The sequence below is a fragment of the Alligator mississippiensis genome, chromosome 4 (genome assembly GCF_030867095.1).
Source record: "Alligator mississippiensis isolate rAllMis1 chromosome 4, rAllMis1, whole genome shotgun sequence".
Lineage (NCBI taxonomy): Eukaryota > Metazoa > Chordata > Crocodylia > Alligatoridae > Alligator > Alligator mississippiensis.
Window position 1 is genome coordinate 160,630,195 of NC_081827.1, and position 15,213 is coordinate 160,645,407.

Consider the following 15,213-nt stretch of genomic DNA (forward strand, 5'->3'; position numbering starts at 1 on the left):
CCTGCATATACATATGCATGTGCACGTGTCCACTGACAAATACTTCACATGCACTCAGACATGTCAGACACTTACACAATGACCAAACACTTCATACTCGCACACACACTTCTCACACACAGTTACACAATCATACAGATGTGTAGGTTGTAGCCGTGTTGGTCTAAGGACATAGGCAGACAAGGTTCTTTGGGTGAATCTGATATCTTTTATTAGACCAACTTAAATAGCTGGGGGGAAAAAAAATTTTAGCAAGCTTTTGGGTTTAAATACCCTTTGTCAGGCTGAGGAAACTTCCTATTCATTCCATGGAAGAGCACACACCAACTGCAGAGGATTCCTCAGCCTGATGAAGGGTTTTTAAACCCGAAAGCTTGCAAAACATTTTTTTCCAAGTATTTAAGTTGGTCTAATAAAAGATATCAGATTCACCCAAGGAACCTTGTCTGCCTCCAGTCATACAGAGACATTTCATGTACACCAGAATATGCACATCGATGTGGTGGTGCCTGATACTTCCCTGATTCCTGCCATAGCCAAGGCTCAGTCAGTATGACTGGCTCAGAGCTCATCACAGTTGTCCCTAGTGAGGTGAATTTGGCAAGGGGCAGGGGGTGTTTCAAGAACTCTTCCTTTTAGCTATTGGTTGCTGTGAACCTTCCCCTCATCCCCCTCACCATGCACGATGTCCCTGCATTTCCATTCATTTCCATAGCAATGAGACCTCATTCTCCCCTGCACATTAAACAGAGCCAGCCCTTTGGTTAATGGATTTAATTAAAGGCTCTTAAGCATGGGACAAAGGTGAGGATGGGGATTCCTTCCTACAAGAGCCTGCACTAGAAATCCAGGGAAGAGACCACACAGGGAAGCCCCTGTACAGGCTCCCCACTGTCCAAGGTCCACAGCCCATCCCCCACATGGCACTGAAGCAGACACCCCCCAGGGAGAATCAGATCAGTAGACACCTTACATCCTGTCTGTCATAGGGAACACTAAGCAGGAATGGGTGTTGGAGCTGCCCTGCCAGGTTGCTTCATGTTTGCTGCATCTCCTGTCTTACATGAAATATGAATTTCCATTTCCATCTAGGAGAACTTTTACAAACTCTGCTCTCTCCTATGCCTGATGAAGAGTGAGTGTGCCTGAAAGCTTGCAAATAAATACAATAATTAGTTTGCAAATATCTAGTTGGTCTAATAAAAGATATCACCTCTTCCATGAGTTTTGATTCCTTCCTCCTGTCTTACAGCACATTCTGATATTCTCAGCCTCTTGTGGGATAAGATCAAATGTAGTCACTGCACTGGTCTGCTAGTTGAACCAAGATGGATTTAAATGGCATTGTGTAGTGGAGGATGCACTCCTGCCCTGCCCAATGCACTGCTGATAGGATGCCCTATGAGTCTTGTAATTAGCCTCCCACTGGCCAGCTTCCAGTGGGAGAATCTCAGCTACATGCCTACTTTATGAAAATGTAGGACTCCTCCCTAGCTTGCTCCTGTGGCCTTTGGTTAAGAGCAAGTGAGGCTCAGGAGCATCTGAACCCCAAGCTTCTGGGCTTGGGCCTGCATGTAGGATACCTGCCAATGGACTTGGGAGTATCTGAAGCCACAGGCTGAAAAGTCTGGGGTGGAGGATACTTGCCAATTGTAGTGCCACACATGGTGTTTGAATAATTGAGTTTTGCTCAATCAAAAGGATTCAGAACTGATTTGGCTAATTTGACCTGGAATATGAAAAAAAAAAAGAGAGAGAAAGCATTCTGACACTCGTGTTGTGATTCCACTTTGCATCAGGCCAAGCAAATGTCAGGTCTGTAAGGAAATTCCTCCAAGCAGGCACTTAGCATCAGGCCCATCTGGAGGCTTTCTAGTGCTGCAGAAGCCCTCCTAGTGAATTCCAGACTTCAGTTCTAGCCTGTATGCTCTCAACAGGTAAACCCTGGCTAGAACTAGGACACAGGAGCCAAATACAGGTCTGGATCTGAATTCCCAACCTCACAGGCAAAACCTGAAGCATGTTGTCACCTGGTTCCAATGAGAGATGGCCGCAAACCTAGCCCCCCATGTTGACCAGAGCTTAAGTAGGGGGCCCTAAGGAACAGACTTCAGCTTCCTCTCTGTGCCCCATACTGCCAAATCTGCTGCAAAGCAAGGCTTTGGAGTCCAACCACTAGACAGTGGAGCTCTTAAGAGCTTTGGCCTTGGACCCTCTCCAGACTTGAATGGAAGATGGATCAGAGTCTGTTCACCCAGCCTCTGCAGTTCATCTGCCATTGCACCAGCATTGGAAAGACAACCCTAGGGTACCATACATAGTACTGGCATCCATACTTCAGATTCAACCTCAAACGAAGACAGTTTCCTGACAGCAAGGGTGGTTAAACACCAGAATTGAATACCAAATGAGGGAGAGAGCTCAACATCTCTTAAAGTCCACAAGGCGAGACTGTATATCTTTCTAAAAAACATTCTTTGATCCAGCTTCTGGGAGATACCCTTTGGCCTGGCTGAGTTGGGGGCAGGGGGCAAGCTGATGACTATGACAGCCCCTTCTGGCCTTGGGATTTGTATATCTGAATCTCCTTATTCCTCCCCTTCCTTTCAGGACCATAAATATGCTCATAACACTTGCATCTCCATGTTAGGATAATGTTTGTATTCAAGTCTCATGTTTCAGAGCTTTAGCCAGTCACCTGTAGGAACAAGAAGAATTTTTCCTCTAATGCATAATTTGGCTTCTGTGCTTTTGCTGTTGGTATTTGGGATTGGCTTGAGGCTGTTTCCCCCCTGAAACATCAAGAATTTATGTCCGGTGGAAAGGGGACTCTGGGAGAGGTACAGCAATGTTTTGAGCTAGTACAGAGAATCCTTCCAGGTGCTGGTTGATGTACCTTACTCAGATGCTCACAGATCACACTAATCATTAGGCTGGGAAGAAATTTTCTCCTAGATTGGACTGGCAGGTACTTTGGGGGTGACTCACCTATCAGTGCAGTACTGAGGGATGGGGGCTCACCTGCTAGGATAATCTGGCCTCATTCTACCTAATTGCAGGGGTCTCATTCCTGCTTTGTATCTGGAGCACATAGCTTAGTTATTTGAGGAATGAAGTCTTTGTTTGAAGTCTTCTGGCTTGTAATAGAGCATTTGGGTGACACTTCATGGCCCATGATGGAAAGGAGATCAGACTAGATATTCTCACAGTTTCTTCTGACCTTAATTACTATGAAATCTGTAGCTTCAAGGTGAAAGGAAGTGAAATGCACCTGCTCCAGTGTGTCTCTCACTGGGAGCTTAGGCGAGGGAACACCAGACAGGGCCAGGAGGTCACAGGCCTGCACAGTCTATATCCAGTTCCATTTGCGGTTGTCTCACATACAACTGCTTCCTTTTTGGGAATCATTGAGATGGGGAGGTAGGGACTACAGAGCTGAGTGACTAAGTTCCCTGCCCTAAATACCCAGCCACCCCTGGTTCAGCTGAATGCCTGTGTCCCATGGCCCCACTGGGAATAATCCAGCACTCTTGCTCTTCTAGCAGTGCCCAATTCTAAGGCACTGGCAGACTGGAAGGAGACAACACAGCAAACCCCCAGTCTGCAGCATCTCAGTACTACTGTGGTGCAATGAAACAAGGTGGCCCAGCCAGTAGAGATGCCAGAGCATCTAAGTGATGGAAAACCACAGGGAGTAATATTCTGAGCATCTCACTGGCTGATAAGGGATAGTTTTTTGTTGAGTCCTGCATGGAGACGCAGGAGCCAGCCTGTTTTTTGTCTCTAGCATGTAGATTCCTGATAACGTGACTCGGTGAAACAGATTCTCCCTGAGTTCTAGGGAGATATCAGTCCAACAGCACTACTGTAGAACAAGGCGCCTTGATAAAGGACCTATGGGGAGGGACAGAGCTGGGGCAGAGGGGACATGCAGACCTCTCTAATGGATTCACATTTAGCCCTTGATATGGGTTGGGATTTTACCAACAAGAGACATGCACCAGTCCCAGATTCTACTTCCAAAATCCATCAGACAGAGCAGAGCAGAGCAAGCAACAGGGAAACATCATGTTTGTTCCAGCTCTTGATGGACCCAATGTGCACAGCTGGAATAGTTTGAAGAGAAAATCCAGGACTGAGTGGCAGGGGGTAAATGTTTCATGGAAACAGGCCCTGATAGATCTCAGAGTGCTCTGCACACCATGAGCACACACTGCTCCAACAAAATAAACCACCATGGCACTAAGGTGGCAGAACCATACTGTGGTAGATAGTGGGGTATCTGCCCCTATTTTCTACATCTCATCCCAGTCTCTACTAGTGAGACATCAGCTCAAACCTTGGAGCTTGAAGCTTGATGTCCCTTCCAAGGAATGGTTGATTATTAACTATGAAAGTCCTGACTAGGCCTGCTGTCTATGTAAATGTCCAACCTCATTTGGACTCTCATTGAGTTCTCAATCTCAGCAGCTTCCTGTGGCTGTGAGTTCAACTATCTTATTACACATTAAGTTGAAAAAGTATTTCCTTTTGTCAGGTTTGGATTTCTCACCTCCTAACTGCACTGCCTCTTGCTTTCTTGTGTGCAGAGGCAGAACAGAAGCTCTCCCTTTCCCGTCACCAAATTATTCACCCTTTTTCTGCTCTCTTAGCCCACCATAGCCACTCTGTTGTTTTCTTCCATCCTGGGTAACAATCCCAGTCATCTTAATCCCTCTGCACAGGGGAGGTTTCCAGCTCCTGATTGTTCTTCTCTCCCCTCTCTTAATGCTACAATATCCACTGTGTGGCAGGGTGTGAAAGCTTCACATTGTGTGCAGGTGCTGAAGACAACAGCATTCTCAACAGCACCGAACCTCGCCAACCTCATCACAAGAAGCAAACTTCCTCAGCCCCAGAACACACCAAAAGGATCCAGACCGTGCCATGGCAAGAAATGCAAAACCTGCCCCCACATCTCCACCACCTCCACTATTACTACACCCCACAACAGAGCCATCAGCATCCCAGGATCTTACAGCTGCACCTCCAGGAATGTAGTATACCTCATCCAATGCACCAAATGCCCTGATGGAAGATATGTAGGAGAGACCAGACAACAACTGCGCACCAGAATGAACGCACACCGGAAATCCATCAAAGACAGAAATACCCAATTACCGGTGGGGGCACATTTCTCACAGGAGGGCCACTCTCTCTCCAATCTCTCAGTCCTGATCCTCAAGGGAAATTTACACAACACATCCCAGAGACGAGCCTATGAGCTCCATTTCATCAACCTGCTGGATACTAGAGATCAGGGACTAAACACAGACATTGGATTTTTGATACATTACAATCTGCCTGGCAACTGACTCCCCAGCCCAGCCCCTGGCTTCTTTACTTTTCATTCCATCCAGGAAGAGCACGCAGCAACTGCTGCAGCGTCCTTAGCCTGACGAAGGGTTTTTGAACCCGAAAGCTTGCTTAATAACTATTCTCCAACCATTTGGGTTGGTCTAATAAAAGATATCAAATTCACCCAAGGAACCTTGTCTGCCTATGTCCTTAGACCAACACGGCTACAACCTAAACCCCTGCAGCATTCCCAATAGGCATCCATCTAGGATAGTTTAGGAACAGCACATCCTGCACCTCGGCAGAAGGTTGGACTAGATGACCCATGAGGTCCCTTCCAATGGTGTATTCTAAGAGTCTCCACCCCTTTCCTTGGACGTCTGAGTATCTCCTTAGGTTTTTTGGACAGCAGCTGCCCACTTAGTACATCTCTTCATTGAGCTGCCATGAAGACATCCAGATCCCTGTCCAGAGAGGTTAGAATTAATTTAGACCTGCAACGTGTAGGAGAAGCAAAGTATAGACAAGGATATGGGCCATAAGGTCTAATATGAAAAGACCATGTACTCAGGCCTCATTGCATCTGCCACTCAGGGCTAGGTAGGTCCTGCTTGGGTCAGATCCTACAACACCAGGACCAGGGAACTCAAGGGTACAAGAGCTGGTACATAGAGGTCTTCCCCAGTAGAGCTCTTTCCCAGGAGTAAAGGGACTCTTTCCATGATCTACAACAACCTTGGTTTCTCTGCCAGAGGAATGATAGAGCCAAGAGTCCAACTGCAGTGGTAACCTTGACTCTGGGAATTGGGAGAAAAGTCATCATGCCCCAGCAGACAGATTCCAAAACAGGACCAGCAGCTCCTTCACACTTGGCTGAGCTGGCCTGCAGTCCTATGAGACCAACTCCAGGTCCTCAGCACCCTTTAGTGTGCCAACCCTTCTGCCCTGGGACCAGGGCCACAGGCAACAGGACAGAGGTTTAACAAAGACACTCACTGCCTGCAAATGGAACCAGACCAGGCCAGCCCCACCATGAAGCCACAGTTAAGGTTGAGTCTTACCCTACTGGGGGCTGCATTCACAACCCTGGGTGAGGAAGTGGTACAGTGACCTAGTACCCAAGTGAAGCCATGCCCCTACCCCTCTTCAGGAAGACTCATCTCAACACTTTGAAAGGTGACAAGAGTGACCTCCTCCTTCTCCCCTTGACACTGGAGATGAATGGTTGTTGGGTTTCCAATGCTTTAACGCTGACCACAATTTTTTTTTTTCACAAGTTAATCATTAGAGCAGGGGTTGGGGGGTGGAAATCAGGTGTCCTGGGGTCTCTTTCTGCTCTTGGAAGTGAACTGAACTAGAATATGGGGACAGGACATTTAGAAGGCTTAGGTGTCCTCAGTTCTTCTCTCGGGTCTAGTAGTCCCCTTGGGTATGTCATGCTGTCTCTCTGTAGAGCAGGAGTGATAGCGAGTTCCTTATGATGGGCTTATTTGTTTTCATCTAGAAAGTCCCTTGAAACTTTTCACTGAGAAGAGCCCAGGGCTGTTCTTTCAGCAGTAGCCAAACGGACTTGTTTAGAGGCCCAATATTAGCAGGCAGTTCCTGAGTACAGGCTAGAGTTGGTGCTGGTGTTACAAGGTCTGAAGTCACAGCCCTTTCAGGTTTCTTTTTAGTCTATGTTCCCTAAATGCCACCACTTTCAACACCAGCCTTGTGAAAAATCTGTCTCTGCAGAAGTCTCCACTGAAACTTTAATCTGTTGCTTCCTTCCCTTCCAGCCCCCAACTCCCAGTGCTCCCCTCCCCTTCTCATCCCCTCATTCCCCTCCCCTATAGCAGAGGTTGGTCCCCAGGAAGTCAACCTTTTGTGTGGTGATGTTAAGCAAGCCCAGGGGGCAGGGAGCCAGGGGAGGGGGAGGGTGTAGGCTCTGGGCGTTAATCCTTAATGAGGTCTGTTTGTAGTTCAGATGCTTGTAATTCCAGACCCAGCAGGCCCTCTCCAAGGGAGGGACTGATTTGGGGGGGGGGGGGGGGTGCCTTCAGCTACAGCAGCAACCCCTGCCTGAAGGATTAGTTGATCTGAATATGTAAAAACATTGGTCTCCCCTGGGCTCATGCCAAAAATGCCAAGGGTGGGGGCAGGGTACTAGGCCCTTCTAAAATCAGATGTTTTCAGGGTAGAGACAGAAGCCATGTCAGGGTAATTGCATGCTTTAATGAACCAGGCACTGGACTGGCACACAGGAGACCTGGATTGTTTCAATCAAATTCACCATACAGCCGAAGGTGGGAAAGATAACTAGTAGGGTTGAAGTACTCGACTTTAGGAAGGCTAACTTCAGTGAGCTCAGGAGTCTAGTCAATGATGCACTGCAGGATAGGAGTATTGGTGAGATAGGAGTCCAGGAAGGGCGGTCATTCCTAAAGGCAAACGATCCTTCATGCGCAGAGGGAGACGATCCCAATACAAGAGAAAGGGGGTAAAGGGGCCAAAAAACCTCCTTGGCTATGTCACAACCCAAAGTTGTGAGTTTTTGTTTGTGTGTGCTTTGGCACCACTGAATTATTTCCCTCCAAATTGCAGCTTCTTTGCACGGTGGAATTTTCTGCTGCAGAGGAGAACCCTGGTGCAAAGGAGAATTCCCGCCAAATTTGTAGCTTTCTTTGCAGGGTGCATTTCTCTGCTGCAGAGGAGAAATGCTCGTTGCAAAGAGTTCCCGCCATTCGTATTATAATTTGTGCCCCACCATTGGCTAGTTCTAAATTATTCACACGTGGCAGCTAGTGATTGGCTTGCTAGCTGTATAAAAAGCTTGTGTGGTTTCCGCCCAAGTTGGAGGACTCCACGAGCACCAGGAGGAGGAGACTTCACGCTGTGTGAAGATCTCTAAGCGCTGCGGATCCTTACGGACCCAACGCGTTTCAAGCAGGCAACAGAGGTCTGATCAGCCTCTAGCCTCTCCCCGTCACCAAGCACAATCCCGACGTATCCCTCTTCCCTGCGCGCAAACAAGGATCCACAGAGCCTAGCAAACTTCACGTGAGTGAATTGTGAGTGAATCCAGAGCTCTTGTTTGTTTCGAGTACTTTCTTCGGTTGGCACGACAGGCTCGCGGTTTAGAGCCCCCAACCGGATGGGCTAGAAGAGTGTTCACGGGAAGGAACTCTAGTCCGCCTCTCTTCTTTTCTATCTGCAACTGTAACTCAAGCAAGTTTTCCTGCCTGCACAGCGACCATCTTCGGTGTAAGTAAATAATCTTTAAATCAACCATTACACCTCTGTGACTAATTCTAGCCCGTGCGTGCCTTGCCGCCGTACGGTCTCCTCTGGCCCCGCGTGCCCGGGCTGCTGGCCACAGCCCGCATGCGCAAAGACGGGCCTGGCTCGCCCCCGGCCCGCACAGGCTAAACAGAGAAATCCAGGGAAGCCTAAAGGCAAAAAAAGAGGCATATCAGCAGCAGAAGCAGGGGGAAGCTACCAAGGAGGAGTATACCTACTTGATCCGCACTTGCAGGGAGGCAGTTAGACGGGCCAAAGCAACTACAGAGCTGATCCTGGCAACACAAATTAAAGACAACAAAAAGTCATTTTTTAGGTATGTAGGGTGTAAAAGGAAGGTGCAGGGCACCATAGGACCCCTATTGAACAAGTAAAAACAGTTAGTCACAGATAGGGGGGACAAGGCTGAACTCTTCAATGAGTTTTTTGCCTCAGCGTTCCTGAACAAGGGTCAAGACAAGTCTCCTAATGGGTTCTTAGATAGGCATCAGAGGGACACCAGCCCGCCAACTGTCGACACTGACTTGGTGCAGAATCACTTGGATGAACTGGATGTGTTCAAGTCAGCAGGCCTGGATGAGCTTCATCCGAGGGTACTGAAATAATTGGCCGGTGTCATGGCAGAACTACTGGCACAGTTGTTTGGGTGCCTGTGGTGCTTGAGTCAGGTCCCGGAGGACTGGAAAAGGGCTAATGTGGTCCCTATTTTCAAGAAGGGGAGAAAGGAGAATCTGAGTAATTATAGACCAGTTAGTCTCACCTCTATCCTTGGAAAAGTTTTTGAAAAAATTATTAAGGATCATATTTGTGGGAGTCCAGTGGGAAAAATAATGCAGCAGGGCAACCAGCATGGATTCAAAGCAGGTAGATTATGCCTGACTAATCCAGTTTCTTTTTATGACCAGGTCACAAAACACTTAGACGCAGGAGTAGAGGTGGATGTCATTTACTTGGATTTTAGGAAGGCCTTTGATATGGTATCTCATCCCATTCTCATAAATAAATTAAGAGGCTGTGACTTATTACACAGTCCAGTGAGTGGCAAATTGGCTTGGGGGGGGTCGCACCCAGAGAGTGGTGGTGGATGGGTCAGTATCAGCCTGGAAGTATGTGGGTAGCAGGGTCCCGCAGGGTTCGGTCCTTGGACCTGTACTCTTCAATGTCTTCATCAGGGACTCGGATGTGGGCAAAGTGTACTCTGTCCAAGTTTGAGGATGATACTAAATTGTGGGGTGAAGTGAATGCACCGGAGGGTAGGGAACAATTACAGGCGGACCTGGACACGTTAGAAAAGTGGGCAGAACACAATAGGATGCAGTTTAACAAGGATAAATGCAGAGTGCTGCAGGTAGGGCATAAAAATATCCAACACACTTACTGGCTGGGGAATGACCCTCTCAGCAGCACAGAAGCAGAAAGGGATCTCGGAGTCATAGTAGACTCCAAGATGAACATGACTTGTCAGTGTGACGAAATCATCAGCAAAGCTAACCATACTTTATCATGCATTAGCAGATGCATAACAAACAGATCCAAGGAGGTGATACTTCCCTTCTGTGCGGCACTGGTCAGATTGCAATTGGAGTACTGCATCCAGTTTTGGGCACTGTACTTTAAGAAGGATGTGGATAACCTCGAGAAGGTCCAGAGGGGGGCCACTCATACGGTTAAGGATTTGCAGGCCAAGCCCTATGAGGAGAGACTGAGGGAACTGGATCTCTTCAGCCTCCTCAAGAGAAGGCTGAGAGGTGATCTTGTGGCCACCTACAAATTCATTGGGGGAGCAGCAAGGAACCAGATATGCTCTGTTCACCAGGGTACCTCTTGGGTTAACAGGAAACAATGGTCACAAACTGACAGAGAGCAGATTTAGGCTGGACATCAGCAAGAACTTCTTCATGGTAAGGATGGCCAGAATTTGCAATGGGCTTCCAAGGGAGGTGGTGCTCTCCCCTACCTTGGGGGTCCTTAAGAGAAGGCTGGATAGGCATCTGGCTGGGGTCATCTGACCCCAGCACTCTTTCTTGCCCAGGGCAGGGGGTCAGACTCAATGATATGTTGAGTTCCCTTCCAACCCTAGCATCTATGAATCTATATTTCCAATTCTGCCATCAACACCACAGTAACAACAACATCTTTGGCCCCTGCACCTCTCACCCCATCTCTCTTGGGTTATTAGAAGCAAGTTCCCTGGTGCAGGGACTGTCTCATGAATGATATATAGGTACTGTGCCCCACCCAATGGGGTCCCCATCACTACCAGGATTACCAAATGTTACAGTAATAAACGCACACTTGATTTCCCCACCCACTGCAATCACAAGCTGAGCTCAAGATATGGGAGCTTTCACACCAACCATTTGCTGTTTTAAGCACTGTCTTCATTAGGGCTGCTGAGGGGAGGCTCATTGATGTTATTGTAGTAAGGCCTCAAGATCCCATTCTATGTATGGCTTCTATCCCTGCAGTATCAGTGTACCTCCATGTCTTTGATGAGGTAACAACATTATCCTCCTCATATAGATGGGACCATTGCACATCATGCACTGGACCTTCCACTGTACTAGTAACGCTTCAGACCTTAAAGCAACCATATTCCTTAGATGGAATTATGGCAAAAATGGCCCTTTACTCCACAATAGTCCTGCCACCAGCCAAAAAAAGAGGACAGCCGTGAGGTTAGAGCTCTAGGTGTGTGCTCTCAGGATCTGGGGTCAATACCCAGCTTTGCTACAGGCATAGTTTAAGACCTTGGCAATTGTTTTCATCTATGTATGCCCAGCTCCAGTGCCCTAGCAGAAAGTGCTCAAATACTGTTATAGAGAGTGTGGTTTAGGTTGCATGCTCTTTGGGGCAGGGTGTCTCCTAGGCCTGGGTAGGTGTAATTATGTACACATGTAACTACATCTGTTAGAGATATATGGTTAAACTGGTATAAGCTCTAGGGGGATGCAGTTATGCATGTGATTTATACAGGAATGGCTACCCTCCCTGCTTATGGGACTAGCTACACACATAAGGCATACCACATACCTGCATCCACTGTTCCTGAAGCAGTTTATGCAAAAACATAACTAACTCTACACTACAGCCTTTGGCATGGTGCTGCTAGATAGGGCTGTGCCTGGCTGATACTGCTATGCAGCAGAAGCCACCAGTGTAGACAGTCATAGGAGAATAACTTCATTTTCTAATATTGCTTGCTGCTCACATGGATGGTGGTTTTACTGGACCAACCCAAAGCACAGCTCAGCTGATGGAGATGCAGCTGTCCTAGCCTAGGAACACTTTCCTAGGATACTGCACTGAGATTCCTACAGTGGAAGAGTGCTCCCAGTGCAGACTGGGCCTGCATGGATGTCCCTTTGTGCAGCACCCACCACAGCAGGGCCCTGGAGCACTAGGGCAGTACTGTAATCTGTCTAATGGATTTGTGGATGGTAAGGCCAGCAGGACCATTTCACTCATTCACTCTAGCCTCTGATACAGCACAAGCCAGATACCTACTAACATCAGGCCCAGAATTGCTAGATAAGTATATCTTAAAAGGAGATACCCAATCCTGATTCAAGAACTCCAGTGACTGAGTATCTACCACATGCCAAGGCAAGATTTTTTCATTAGTCAGTTCTTTCATTGGTCAGTTATGTCCCCTGCTAAAGAAGCGCCTCTTATTTCTAGCTCGAATGTCTAGCTTTAGCTTTCAGCCATTAAGTCTTGTTCTGTCTTTGTCTGCTACATTAAAGAGCCCTCTGCTATTACATATGAGGTCAGGGGTTCCCAAACTGGTATGCATACCCCTAGGCGTATGCAAGACATTCCCAGGTAGGTACTTACACTGTGTGATAGACCAGATATACTGCCTAGATTGACCTCTTAAGGATACATTTATGCTGTGTTCCTGGCATGTCCTTGAGAAGATGCTTCTGAGCTTGGCCACCCACCTGTGAGCTCACATGTACCCACCCTAGAAAAGAAGTAGTAAAACCACTCAGGGGACCTCAGTGGCTTCTTCCGAGCCTTCCACCTCTGGCCTGCTTGAGAGCAGCTACTGGGGATACCTCCCTCAAATCTGTTCTGGAGTGCTTGGGTCTCTCTGTTCTTATATCTCTGAGCACAAAGAAGTTTTGCCAGGAAGCATGCAAGAGGGACAGCGATCTGCCAAAGGAAGGGGAAATATGGATGGACGCTGGCACCAGTCTTTGGCTCTAGAAGCCCCCATATAAGACCAGATTAGAACCTCTCAGCTCTGGCATGAAGCTCCTGTGTGTGGGATCCACACAGTGACCCTTGCTCTCTTAGCCACAGCTGAGAGGTTCTAATCTTGTTCTCCTTCTACCTGGCCAATTGCTGGAACCATATTCCCAACTTTGTTCACAGCATCACTTCATTTCTATTCATTCTCACATCCTCTCTGGGTATCCCCAGCAAGCCCCTTCCCATTCCCTCTCAATCAGCATCTCAGTGAAGGCAAGGCTAGGTTTTTTTCCCTTGCTGCCACGTTGCTTTTCCAGCCCTCCCTTATCAAATGAAATGGATTTTCATAACTGATGAACATACTATTTCAGTTCTGCCCTCACCTTCACATCAGAGCATGGAATCAGAGCATGGCTTTGAAGTGGCACAGGGCATCAGTGCTCCACAGGTCACATGTGCACCCAGCTCAGACCCAGAGGGGAGTGGAGCTCAGACATATTTGCCCTTTCAGCTGCACCTTCTAAAGGAAACTGTTGCATCTGCTCCCATCATCCCAGCCTCTACCTGCTCCCTCCCTCAAAGTAATTATTGACTGGAAAGTAGTAAGAAAAAAGCTTGATTCCTGCTGCAAGTCTATAACAAAGGCTGAGGCGGAGCAAGCCTGGGCCCTGGGATACTCTGCCCAGCCCCAGAGGCAAGGTCTGACCAGAGTACTCCCAACAGCTGGCAGGTTAAGGTGACACCTAGCTAGGATGCACTTTCTCCTGTCCTTCACCCATCCCATGGTGTCTCCATTTCACATTGGTTGCAGTTCATCAAGCCTAGAGGTCAGGAAGCCAAGGGCCTGCCCTGTCCCTTGCATTAGAGCACTCCCCTCCATAGGGGAAAGACTCACCTATTTCTAGCAGTAAAATCTGTGAAGGTTCAGAAAGACAAGATCCCAAAACACAGCTATACATGCTCCTGGAATGTAAGCCAGTTTACCCCCCAAAACTCAGGTCAAGGGAATGGAAAGGAAAAGAGAGCACCAGAACCCTTTAACATGGAGGTTTTGGCCCATCTCCTGATGGGCTTGGGGACCAGGTCTGTCCCCCGTCACCTTCATCCCTCAGGCTGCTTGCTCAGAGTCAGCAGAGCTCCACAAGTATAATCCTGTATGGAGGATCCTTCAACTTCAAAGAGACCATTCTTGACAAACTGGCTGATGGCAACATCCTGAGGGACAGCCAGTATGGGTTTGTTGTGTGTAGGTCTTGCCTGACCAATCTCATCTCCTTCTATGACCAGGTGACATATCACCTGGACAAGCGAGCAGAGATTGACGTCATATATCTGGACTTTAAAAAACCCTTTGATCTGGTGTCCCATGATCTCTTCATGGAAAAATTGGCCAACCGCGGCCTCGGCTACATCACAATCCGATGGCTGAGGAATTGCTCCGAGGTTGGACCCAGAGAGTGGTATTTGATGGAAGCAAATCATCATGGTGCTCCATGACCAGTGGGGTCCCCCAAGGCTCCGTCCTTGGACCTGTACTCTTTAACATCTTTATTAATGATGTGGACACTAGTGTCAGAAGTGGACCAGCCAGGTTTGTCAATGACACCAAACTTTTGGGTAAAGCGTCCACACCTGAGGATAGACTGGTGATCCAGGCCAACCTTGACAGGCTCAGAAAGTGGGGGGATAAAAACCTGATGACATACAATATGGAAAAATGCAAGGTACTCCACCTTGGGGAAAAATAACCCGCATCACACTTATAGGCTCGGTAGTGTTATGCTTGCTAGCACCACAGCTGAAAGGTACTTGGGGGTCATGATCGACCACAAGATGAACATGAGCCCCCAATGTGACATTGCACCTGGTAAAGCGAGCAAAACTCTGGCTTGCATCCATAGATGCTTCTCAAGCAAATCTCAGGATGTCATCCTCCCGCAGCACTCGGCCTTGGTGAGGCCGCAGCTGGAGTACTGCGTCCAATTCTGGGCTCCACAATTAAAAAAGGATGTGGAGAAGCTTAAGAGAGTCCAGAGGAGAGCCACGCGCATGATCAGAGGACAGGAGACCAGGCCTTATGAGGAGAGGCTGAGAGCCATGGGACTCTTCAGACTGGAAAAGCACAGGCTCAGGGTGGACTTGGTGGCCCCTTATAAGTATATATAAGGGGTGTGCATTGGGATCTGGGGGAATGGCTGTTCACCAGAGCACACCAAGGGATACCCAGGTCAAACGGTCACACACTCCTCCAAGACCGTTTTAGGCTGGACATAAGGAAAAACTTCTTTACTGTTTGAGCCCCCAAGGCCTGGAATAGACCTTGCACCACCAGAGGTGGTGCAACTACCTGCTCTGGACTTATTTAAGAAACATTTGGATGCCTATCTTGCTGGGATCCTT